Source organism: Anabrus simplex, chromosome 3 (assembly GCF_040414725.1).
Source record: "Anabrus simplex isolate iqAnaSimp1 chromosome 3, ASM4041472v1, whole genome shotgun sequence".
Classification (NCBI taxonomy): domain Eukaryota; kingdom Metazoa; phylum Arthropoda; class Insecta; order Orthoptera; family Tettigoniidae; genus Anabrus; species Anabrus simplex.
In genome coordinates, this window is record NC_090267.1 from 370,792,229 (window position 1) to 370,804,519 (window position 12,291).

Below are 12,291 nucleotides of genomic sequence, written 5' to 3' on the forward strand. Positions count from 1 at the left end.
CTACAAATAGAGGATTGTAGAGGAGTTTAGTAAATTCATGGACGCTTTCAAACTGATCGATGTAAAAGTAGTTTCGTCAGGGAGCTGCCTTCTTTATTGCAGAATACCGTTGATCGCAACTGCGAGCTTACTGTATTAGCTTTGCTTCACCTTGATGCAGTTTTACTTTCCGTGCTGTACTACGAACCTGGAAGAGTACATATCCTAAACAACAGAAGTTGTTCCTCTTGTATTCCTGACCTAACATTTCTCAATCTATATACAGGGTTATTCACCTAACATGTTACACGGAAATAACTTCTAAACCATCAAAGATATCAGAATTCTGTTTTCACATTCGTAAATGGTACGCAGGGTCTTGTAAAGTAACGTGCTACTTAGTCTCATGGGGTGATTAACAACCGAGATATTGATACTAACTCCATATTTTTAAATGGAACGGCACAAATTCATACAGCTGATTTAAAAGTTCGTCTGCGTACAAGTTCAAATATGTAAGTATTTTCAAAATCGGACAATTACTTTTTGAGATATGAGTAAGAACAGCATGTGCTGTTTTGCATGCCGCATTAGAAGTCGGGCAAGGATATATTGAGGCGCAAGCAGTTTCCTGGGAGTGAGTTCAGCCACAGACAGTAGGTTTATCAGTTATTTTCAGATAACTGAAACCAAGCTAATATATGGATTATGGGGGTGGAGGGGTGGACATTTTAGACCGTGTAATTTTTCCGATAAGTCCTGATTTTGCACACCACAGTCGCCAGTCAGTATTCGAGTGAGAAGCCTGCACCTACTTAGCTGTTATGCTGCTTCTCTCGATATGTTATCTAGTATCGTAGTTGAAATTAAGTGAATAATATTTGGAAATATTTCGTAATGTTGACTGCAGAAAACTCGACGGACTTGTTCCTTTACCTCTGTCTGAAGTGTTCTCGCTCTCTGTTTTTTAACCCCTATTTGTGAAAGATGTCTACCTTCAAAATATTTTGATCTGGCTTGATAGACATCTGGCTGTCTGCTTCAGACGTCATGCAATTACTCTTAGAGATATAGTTAGACGCCCCACTGCGTTCGGTAGCTCAGCTTCTCCTGTTAAGGGAATGCATCTTTCAAACTTACATTTTCAGACTGAACAGATGCAGAGGTTCGGAATGTCTTGCTTATCCTTGTCAAACGCAGAGTCTGTGCTGGTAATAATTTCAAAATGTTGATCTGTAATATCGATTACTAGCCTATTTAATGCGCTAGGTTCGAGTTTGATTTCTTATTTATGAAATTTATTTTCGTATTCTTCATAACCGTTTAATATGCTTGGAACGTTGCCAGGCAGCTGCTCATCGAAAGTCGTCTCGGTGAATGCAATAAACCTTAGATTATATCGGCCGTACACTTGCATTTTTTTTTACTATGGATACTTCATTAAAATGGGCATTTGTCGCTAGTGCTAGTAGGCGTTAAGGTTCCACATGGATCTCCCTATTTTGTCTGAAGTATTTTGAAAATATTGGGTTCACTTCGCACACCACCTCCGTGAACGGCCAAGTCCGTTAGTATGGGTAAACACCACTGTTTATTGAATGTCCGACCGACAACAGTACCGAGTAACAGAGCAAATACTTAATTCTTACCGGGCCTTCATAGTTCAGCTTAGATATGCTAATGACGATGACGCAAAAGGGCGGGGGATACAATAAAGTACGTAACTAAAATTCAAAGACAAACGACAGAAAATATTTTAGAACATTTGAAAAATGTTTTCGGGCAAACATTAGTCATTCATTTCACCAGACATGCATTGCAGTATACAAGAAATAAACTCATGTAGGTTGTCGAACGAAAACTATTATCGATTACTTCGTAATGGACTTCAACATTGTGAATCTCCTTTCTAAATTCTACTAACACTAAAGGAACATTCTTAAAGTACATTGAGTTACATGTCTGTGGTAGTTTTCCACGAGAAGATTTTAAAGTTAAATACAGTGTAGCAAATCCTACATTTTTTTCTCATCACCTGGATAACTTTCGTTTCTACTTACTATCGCATTTTCAAATCAATTTTCTCTTTTTTCTCGAAGTGACTTTTTCAATTTTTATTACTGGTATGTCTCTGTTGTCCATCAGCACTTGGCAAAGAGGGACAAGGAGGAGGCAGATAACCTTTACCCGATTTCTTGAAATCATGATTAACGTTTTTACTGACAGTATGCAACTCGTTTTTTGAACATATAGAACATACGTGAATAGTTACGAAATAGCCTAAATGCCTTAACATACACAAGAAGTAAAATATCCTATAAAATAAGTCAAAATACTAAAACACAGACCCCGACAAATAGGCTCAATAGAAGCGGGAGTAGGCTGTGCGTTCGCTGTCGACAATAACAGGTTTCTTTTTCCTCTACCGGAAGTCTGTAGTGTGTACACCGCAGAGCTCTATGCTATCTGTGAAGCTCTGTTGTACACACTGTCCGATGAGCGCCGGCACTTTGCTGTGTACCGACTCCTTGAGCGCACTACAGTCTATAGATACAAATTTCCCTCGGCACCCTCTGGTGCAGCGGATCCAGGACCTGCTAGCCGGGTGTTCGGGCGCCGGTACCAGAATTACGTTTATGCGGCTCCCAAGCCACATGGGTGTAGAGGGAAACGAGTTAGCTGATGAGGCTGCCAAGGAGGCTGTTACATTGCCCCCATTGCCTTACAGAGTTCCAGCTAGTGATATTCGCTCTCAGCAGAGAGATTTGGTTATTTCCCATTGGGAGATGGAGTGGCAGGCCATTCCACTTCCAAATAAGCTGAGAGCGATAAAATGAACGACGAAGGTATGGAAGGCTTCGCTTCGGGCTTCTCGGAGAGAAACAATGGTATTTTGTCAGCAAACCTTGTCATCCGTTTTATGAGGGATAGTGGCCTTTTTATCGTGTGTAAAAGTGTATTTTCTGTTAGTATATTTTTGTTAACTACGCTTTTATCCCCTTCACTCTATTTTAGTTCGTGTTTGTGTATTTTAAATGTGTTATTTTAACTTCTAACTTAAATGGTATATATCTCTGTACTTCAAGGCAGCCAATGCCTTATTCGATTGTATATTTTCTATAATTTTATCAGAAAGTAAGGCTTTGGGAATTAGTTCTGCTGATTATTTTAATTTCATAATCATTTTTATCGTCATTTGTTTTAAATTCTAGTAAGTGAATATATTTTAAAATTTTAATCGTCGTGTCTTTTCGTTCCATCTCGTACCATTAGGGGCCGATGACCTAGCTGTTAGGCCCCTTTAAACTAACAACATCATCATCATCATCATCATCATCAGAGGCTCAGTTTAGCTCATTTTCTTGTGAAAAACTACATTAGCTGGGCAGTGCATCGCTCGCACAAAGAATGAAATAATCAAAAGCATCAGAATTCCAGAACTACTTACTAAGTAAAAAAATAATTATTCCGCATTTAAATAAAAATTTAATTTTAGGTTTAGGCTGCACTAGTATGTGCCTGCTGGTGATTATGGTAGCCGAAGCTATTTAAGAATGTGTGACTAGGGGTATTGCTAAAGATGACAAAATTCCTGCTAATGAGGAACAAGAGCGTGGTAGGAGAAGTGACTCTCTAATAAGAAGGGGCAGTAGGAGGACCTCATAGTCATTTGTTTTCCAGATATCAGTAGCTCTGTACTAAGAATCTGAAAGCACCTTCGTTTGTTGAAATAACATAGCTGCTGGATATAGAGGCTAAATACTTTCCACGTAGTTGATGCATTTTTTATACAATGAGCGTATTTTGTAGACCTTGCATAGTTATTAGAGAAAAGAAAAATAATGATCATTACTTTGCTGATAGGAACGTGTTAAAGGGAAGATTAGCTGCCTCTGTGGATTACTGGCAGAGTGTCAGCCTCCGGATCCCAAGACAGCGGGTTCAAACCCGGTAGAGGTAGTCGGATTTTTGAAGCGTGAATGAAGTCCATTCGACACTCCATCGAATATCATACGATGTTGGCATGTAAAACATCTCTGGTGATACATTTGGTGTTTATCCGACAAATTTAATTAAAACTGAACCATAGACGCCCAAGAGAAATTATTTTTACCCTGCCATCTAGTAGGCCTAGAGCAAAATGATACGTCGAAATTGACGAGCAGGCAGCCAGATGGCGTCAAAGTAAAATGCTTGCACACGGTAGCGAGTCCATACGATTATTATTATTATTATTATTATTATTATTATTATTATTATTATTATTATTATTATTATTATTATTATTATTATTATAAAGGAACACTGAGGACAGCTCTCTGCACAACTATTCTTTTTGAGAATATTACTATATTCCGTGTTTTCTTTTTGTTTGTGTGTGTGTGTGGGGGGGGGTGTAATTTGTTGCCATCTTAAACTTCTAGTAAATGCCCATTCAGAAATATATACGAAAATACTCTTAAGATGCAAATGTCTCGTGTGAATTTTGTTTCATCTCCATGGATACTGGGTTTCCTGTGCTCCAAAACCAGTTATGGCATTTAATATTTACGATCTGCGGATCAAAATCTCGAGTTGCCTCTCATTACACGCAGTATTCGATCTGATTTGCGCTGTAATCTTAATTGCTGCGTGCTATTTCTGATAAAGTTCAGTGAACTTTCTGCATGTATATATCTCCTGTAACCACTTTGGAGTATGAACGCACTCAAAAATCAACTTTACACCAACGTGCCGACGTACTTTTGATTTTAGTAACCTGTCCTTGATTCATAATTCCCTCAGTACGACTGTTCGATTTTTTTTTTTTGTGTTGGGGGTGTGGGTGTAGAAGGGCTGGCTGTGTGACATCCGGTTAGACGCTCATCACATGTAAGTTGAGGGATTAAATTCTGGTACAGACGTTCGGCTCTTACGGGATTATAAGAGAGAAGAACCTATGTCATTAGATTTATTGACCTCGTTGTATCCCTTTGGGTCAAATTCGTGACACCCCCCTCCCCTCCCCCGGCGTCGTTGAAGATCGCCATCTGTTAAAGGTACGTTGTGCGCATTTCGTTACTAGGTCCACAGAGAAGCGTCTCACTGAGACTTAGTGATTTTTCCCGCGAAGCTTTTTGGAAATGTAATGTTACGATAAGCTTTCTGCTTTTTAAAATTCTTAATGGATAAAAAATCATGCATAGGGATTATTATAGCATAGTATATCTAAAATTGTCCTCCTTCTTGGCTGTATGGTCAGGATACTGGCCTTTGGTTCAGAGGGCCCCAGGTTCGATTCTCGGCCAATTCCGGAATTTTAATTACATGTTGTTATCTCTTCTGGTTCGGGGATTCAATTGACGTTCGTTCGTCTTAATACACTTCTCTTAATCTACAGAACGTACAACATACCACGCTACCAACCACTACAGAAACACTATAGTGAATATATCTCTCCTCATAGGAGGACATCTGAGAGCAAAACTGGGCCAAATCGACATGAAATGTCGACACCGATAAATTGGTGAAAAGGGCCAGGAAGAGCAGAGAAGAAAGTTATTGGTGAAAAGTAGTAAGCTAAAGACAGTGATATGATGTGTGTCACAAGGTATCTTCTGTTTGCTAACAGGGTTAGCGAATGTGAATAAAAACTTCAGACTGAGTTTTACAACTCGAAAACTTACCATCAGTTTTGGCAGTAGACTCGCTATCGAACGTAGTAAGAAATATGCTGCTTGTTTTCGATTAAGCAGCTTCGTTTCAAGAATTACTTACTGAGCTTCAGGTAGGAGGTGTGGGCAATTGGTTATTACTGGAGCTTTGCCATACGCTGTAAGAAAGAAGGTTCTGTTTGATGAACTTAGTTGCAGTCGAGCATTCTCATCTGTATTTATTCAGGAACGCGGTCAAATAAGGTAGCCTTGTATTTGACACGATTCCAGCATTTTCTTACGACCAGTATGGGGATAGGATAGTTGCTACTGCCCGGGAAGGAACCACTTAACGTTAGCCTCTTAGTTCCCTTACGATCCTGTAGCTTCATATGAATCTCAAACAAAACCGAATGAGCGATGGTATTACTCGCATTTAATATTTTATCAAATTTTTAATTATCAAAATATAATTCTCCTCCCATGAAGACACACACCCTGTGGATACCCACAATGTTCAAGAAAACTTCACCTATGAGAGACTTGTCGAGTAGTATGCACTCATTCTATTTTCTTTTTTGTTTTGAATGACTGTACTTGTTTGCTGTTAATGGTTCCGTTATTTGCTACCGAACATTCTATTTTATATGAAAACCATTCCAAATGTGCATGCTTTTTTTCTTAACTTCAACAGCAATTATTTTGGTATAAGGTCTTCGTGAGAAGCGGCGTTTCTTTTAGGTTAGTATGTGTGGCACAGAAACACAAATTAGAACTATTATTGTTTGTTGACGTTCTCAGTTAGTGCAGTATTTTTCGCACAGAACATTTTTAATTACCACTTCAAACTTTCCACTGCTGAAAAAAAAAATCTATTGCCAAAAGTAAAGTGAACTATAGTGTTTTGTTGACTGTGTCAAGTACTAATTACACTTTCGAAGCTGATTATGTTACGTCAGAAATGCGTTTGTAATTAGTTCCATCAGACTTCTTCTTCTCCTTTTTCTGCAGTTTTTTCCCACACCTGTGGGGTGGCGGTGCGAAGTGTGTAGCACATGTGGATTAGACCCTGTTTTATGGCAGGATGCCCTCCCTGACGCAACCATATATGGAGTGATGTAAGCGCTATTGAGTGTTTGGTAGTGTAGTGTGTTGTCTGAATATGAAGAGGAAAGTGTTGGAACAAACACAGACACTCAGTCCCCGGGCCAGAAGAATCAATCAGAGGCGATTAAAATCCTCGACCCGACCAGGAATCGAACCCGGGACGCTCTCAACCGAAGGCCTCAACGCTGACCATTCAGTCAATGAGTCGGACAATTAGTTCCATCAGACTGTGTGAAGAAAATTAGATTATTGACATACAATCAGAGATTATAAATATTTTAATGTTTATCTAGATCCCAGTGGCTCATCCAAGGAGACGGACCACTTGGTTCGTACACCTCTGTACTTGACATTGTGAACTAATTATATATTTTTATCAAAAGGACTGAAAATCATTTGGAATAAAATCTTTAAGTCGAGTATTTTCTTTCTTTCTTTCTTTCTTTCTTTCTTTCTTTCTTTCTTTCTTTCTTTCTTTCTTTCTTCCTTCAAGCCAATGGTGTAAGGTGTCAGTAAGAAGCGCCTTTTCTCTTGAGTTTGTTTTAACTCTAAGGACTATGGCTTCACACATCATTTCCATCTTTCAGCTGTTGGCTTCATGTCATAAACCCTTACTTTTATACTTGTGATCAGATCTTTCAGATACAATAATTGGACTTGCTTTTCGTCCCACGGACTACTTTTTCGGTTTTCGGAGACGCCGAGGTGCCGGAATTTAGTCTCGCAGGGGTTCTTTTACGTGCCAGTAAATCTACCGACACGAGGCTGACGTATTCGAGCACCTTCAAATACCACCGGACTGAGCCAGGATCGAACCTGCCAAGTTAGGGTCAGAAGGCCAGCGCCTCACCCGTTCTTTCACATACGCCACAGGGTCTAGTGGTTAGTATAACCCCTCGTCTAGACGGTCTAAGTTCAATTTCTGCCCCTGTTGGAATTAACGGTGGTTTCTACGGTCTCATATAATACAATTGAGAAATGAGTTGAAATCGTGAACTCGGCCATTCTAGAACGGTTTTCTCGGCCATTCTAGAACGGTTTTCTGGGTTTTCCTCTCACTTAATCTATGGATGAGTGGCAAGGTAGTGCCTATACATCATTTCCTTCCCAACCGTAGCTCCAGTCAGTTACTACTTCACACAGCAGTATGTGTCACTCGCTGTCACACGGGTTATGAGAACATGGGAACTTCGCACAAATGAAACCCTCATGTATAATAGGGTCATCACGAACAGAAGATCATCTTAATGCTGCCTCTATGGTCTTAATCGTTCTCGTTTCCCAACTATGGTTTCTTTATATCATAAACGAAAAATAGAATTCTCACCGTTTGCTCAAGAACCTTTTCCGCATTTCCAGATATTTAGTAACCATACTGCTTTTCTTTACTTCCTTAAAGACTTACATTACCAACCTTTCCCATTCAGCTGAATTTGAACGTTTGTCATGCACTGTTTCTGTAATGTGAAATAGTTTTTATCTTCATAGACTAATTTTATACGCAAATAGACTACAACAACAACAACAACAACTACTACTACTACTACTACTACTACTACTACTACTACTACTACTACCCTAGTTGCACTTCCTCTTAAAACAATAATCACCACCACTACTACTACTATACTACTACTACTACCACTACTACTATACTACTATCACTGCTGCTACTACTACCACTACCACTACTACTGGCAAATTGTTATTCTCATCATTTTGTATCGAAAGTGTACACTAGGCCACCTCGTTGGAACAGTAACTGATTATCCCCAAGACGAAATAGAGCAATTATGTCTGTCGAACGAGATATATGCCATTTAAGCAAACTGGAATTGTATATTGTGGAAGAACAATTTTAAGAGTTACTAGCAGGGATCTACACGATCGAAAGACTCAATTCGACTTCTCTTTGGGTACATTATGGGGGACTTTTGTTAATTTCGTATGCTTTATGATCGGTATTTAACTTTTCTACTTGTACATGTGCATAGCAAATGCTGTGAAACTCATAGTCCATGTTTTCAGGAATAGTGTAAAACTGTAGGGTAGGACAGGTCTGAGCAGAGCAGGCGCGGAAGGAGGCCGGGACGTGGGGTCGATCCCCAGACTCCCTGCACTGCCCGCCACACCCTATCCCCTGCTAGGGTGCAGATGTGTCTAGAATATGGCTACGCAGTCTATTCAAGGGCTTTCACTTGGACCTAGCGTTTCTGTTCCGTGCTGCCCTTGCAGTTTCGTGCGTGCCGTGTGTCACACTTCTTTTAAAACAACAATCTAGAATATCTGATGTTGCAATGTCTTCGCTCGGAGTTATCTTAGGTAACAGTTCGAATATGCTATTAAATAGTTTTAATAGGCCATTTTCTTTTTTACTTGATTGATTAATTAAGCGTAAATTCATTTACTTCAATTTCCATTATTCACACGTAGCTTGTATCATTGCGAAGAGCGTTCGTCTCCATTCCTTTCATTAGCTATCCTTGACTCTGAGATCAGCCTTGACCCTGAGAAAACCTGTGAAGCGAGCGAAGTAGCTTGAAGCTGGGTTCGTTTTTTCGTTGGTGGGCTGCTTGTCTGAGTTCTATTAAAACTTCTTTTGTTAGGAGAGTGTTGTCAGGTGGTTGCTATTCTATCGTATGACGTTCTTCAGAGACAGATAATTAGATGCACAAAATAGTTACTTCGTATTACTCATCGAGGTCAAGTTCTAGTCTCCCTCGTTACCTCTGCGAAAACCGTCATGGGCTCATTTTGTGTACCGCTGAGGTAGATACCAATGGACGTAGGATATCATTCTGTGTACAAACGTTTCGTATAATTTCTGAAACATGCAGTTTAATGCCTTTTTTCTTTACGTCGCACCGACACAGATAGGTCTTATGGCGATGATGGAACAGAGAAGGCCTAGGAAAGGGAAGGAAGCAGCCGCGGCCTTAATTAAGGTACAGCCCCAGCCTGGTGTGAAAATGGGAAACCACGGAAAACCATCTTCAGGGCTGCCGACAGTGGGGTTCGAACCCACTATCTCCCGGATGCAAGCTCACAGGTGCACGGCCAACTCACCCGGTAATTCCTTTCTTAAGACATACAATCCAGTTTGGCAAGAAGTATTGTATTTCTAACAAGCGGGCTACTAACTTGAGATAAACAGTGCCTTTCAACTGTTACGATTCGTTTGTTAATGTTGATCAGAATTATATTCATCAAATTAATGTCATCATGATTGCATCTACGATCTACTGTGCAAAATCGCATTGTAATTCTTACACGATTAAATTAATTTAATTAGTTTTAAGTAATGTTAACATAGCTGTTCAAAACAAAGAATGAACCATACTCGATTCTAATAGATATAACAAATTTTACGGTCTCTTGTCCGGTACTTACGACCTTTAGATGTGCAGTTTCAGGTTTTCCAGCTGGACACCAGAAGTGTACAGGTTTGTTATTCTAGTGAAGGTTTCACAACCAGTTGTATTGCTCTCAAATGAATCCACATAATGTGTAGGTCGTTACAATTTCAAGTTTGAAAATTCTCCCTTTATACTACTGTGGAAACGGAGAGAACTTCAATCAGAAAAATATAACCTAAATAGTTACAATGTTTTGTTTGCTGAATGAAGGTCAGTGGACGTAAATCAATGAGATGTTTATCCGGCTTCGTATCAAACTGGTTAACATACTGACCGTTGGTTCAAGGGGTCATGGGTTTGATTCCCAGCCGGGTTGGAGAGTTCAACCTTCATTTGTTAATTCCTCTGGCTCGAGGACTGGATATGAGAGCCGTCTTCAACGTTAGATTTCATTCCAGAAGGGACCCTACCTCACAGACGAGCGATCGCCCATGAACGTCAACTCGAAAGACCTTCGTCAGGCCTCCATTGAGGTCATACGCCATTCTTCTTTCTTGCGAATCGGCCAAACTTAGGACCACGCCAATACCACTTCACTTCCTTCTAATCATCCCTTCTTCCTTCCTCTTTCTCCGTCCGGCTCCATGGCTAAATGGTTAGCGTGCTGGCCTTTGGTCACAGGGGTCCCGGGTTCGATTCCCGGCAGGGTCGGGAATTTTAACCTTAATTGGTTAATTTCGCTGGCACGGGGGCTGGGTGTATGTGTCGTCTTCATCATCATTTCATCCTCATCACGACGTGCAGGTCACCTACGGGTGTCAAATCAAAAGACCTGCATCTGGCGAGCCGAACATGTCCTCGGGCACTCCCGGCACTAAAAGCCATACGCCATTTCATTTCATTTCCTCTTTCTCCACAGTGCCTTCATTCTTTCAGAATGTTGCGCTCTTCTCTCTTCAGTCCATCTTCCCCCTCTGGGCTCTTTCTTTTCTTCAACCAGAACTTTTATTATTATTATTATTATTATTATTATTATTATTATTATTATTATTATTGAGATGTCAGACCGACAGCAGTTTTAAGTACCCTAAGTATACAGTCAAGTCCTCACAGAACACATTGGTCTACGGTAGTGAGAGGTTCTGTCGTGTTGTAGCTGCCGCTCGGCGTTTCCGTAGTTGTAGTACGACACCAATAACAGATTAGGTGGCGTCTACCTCTTGTTCAAGGGCATACGGTGACAGTTGTTTTGAACCTATGGCTTTCTCATCTCTGTTTTCGGCTCTGTTAATTACATTCTTGTTCCTGGTCGTAATGGTCTTGGACAGTTATCGTTATCAATGTTTTCAAGAAATATCGGCATGTGAACAGTTTACCCAACTCACGTTTTTCAGTTGGCCAACGATGATACAGATCAAAATTAGTTGGGGATGAGATTTTTTTTTCGTGTGGCTATTTCTAGCCGAGTGCAGCCCTTGTAAGGCAGACCCTCCGATGAGGGTGGGCGGCATCTGCCATGTGTAGGTAACTGCGTGTTATTGTGATGGAGGATAGTGTTATGTGTGGTGTGTGAGTTGCAGAGATGTTGGGGACAGCACAAACACCCAGCCCCCTGGCCATTGGAATTAACCAATAAAGGTTAAAATCCTGGACCCGACCGGGAATCGAACCCGGGACCCTTTGAACAGAAGGCCAGTACGCTGACCATTCAGCCAACGAGTCGGACAGATATTAAATTAAATAATAGAATTAATCGATAGATGAAAGTAAAATAAAACGGTCATTGCGTAAGTAAATGACAATAAATCAGACTAAAAGATACAAAAGAGTGTCCGGATGATGTAAAGTAGGGGTGTGCAGATGAGGAAGAAAAAAAAACGTGGCCGCACATGAACAACGAATATATTCTAAGTTCCAGTTCGGATCCCGGTGATGTTATACGATGCATGCGCTTGCTGATGAGCAGTAGCAGCACTGTAAACTATGCTGAACTATGGTGTTTAAGGAGTTATTCGATAACTATTTTTCGTGGAAGAGGGGTAAAGCGCTCGCTTAATGATTCGAAGGTTGCGAGTTCGAGTGTTGTTCAAGGTATCATTTTTATTGTGTTACCGTTCTTGAGCAATACAAATAATGCAAATGTTAGTTTTGGAACAATACAGGTGCACAATACTAGTGTTGGTATTTTCCTTATTATATTGCTACCGAGCGAGTTG

At 40.3% G+C, this 12,291-nt stretch overlaps 1 protein-coding gene across 7 annotated transcripts in view; it reads left to right on the top strand.

Moving 5' to 3' along the window:
- Fak (protein tyrosine kinase 2 Fak) overlaps nucleotides 1-12,291 on the top strand; it is a 795,737-nt gene that overhangs the window by 219,450 nt on the left and 563,996 nt on the right. The window lies entirely within an intron of this gene.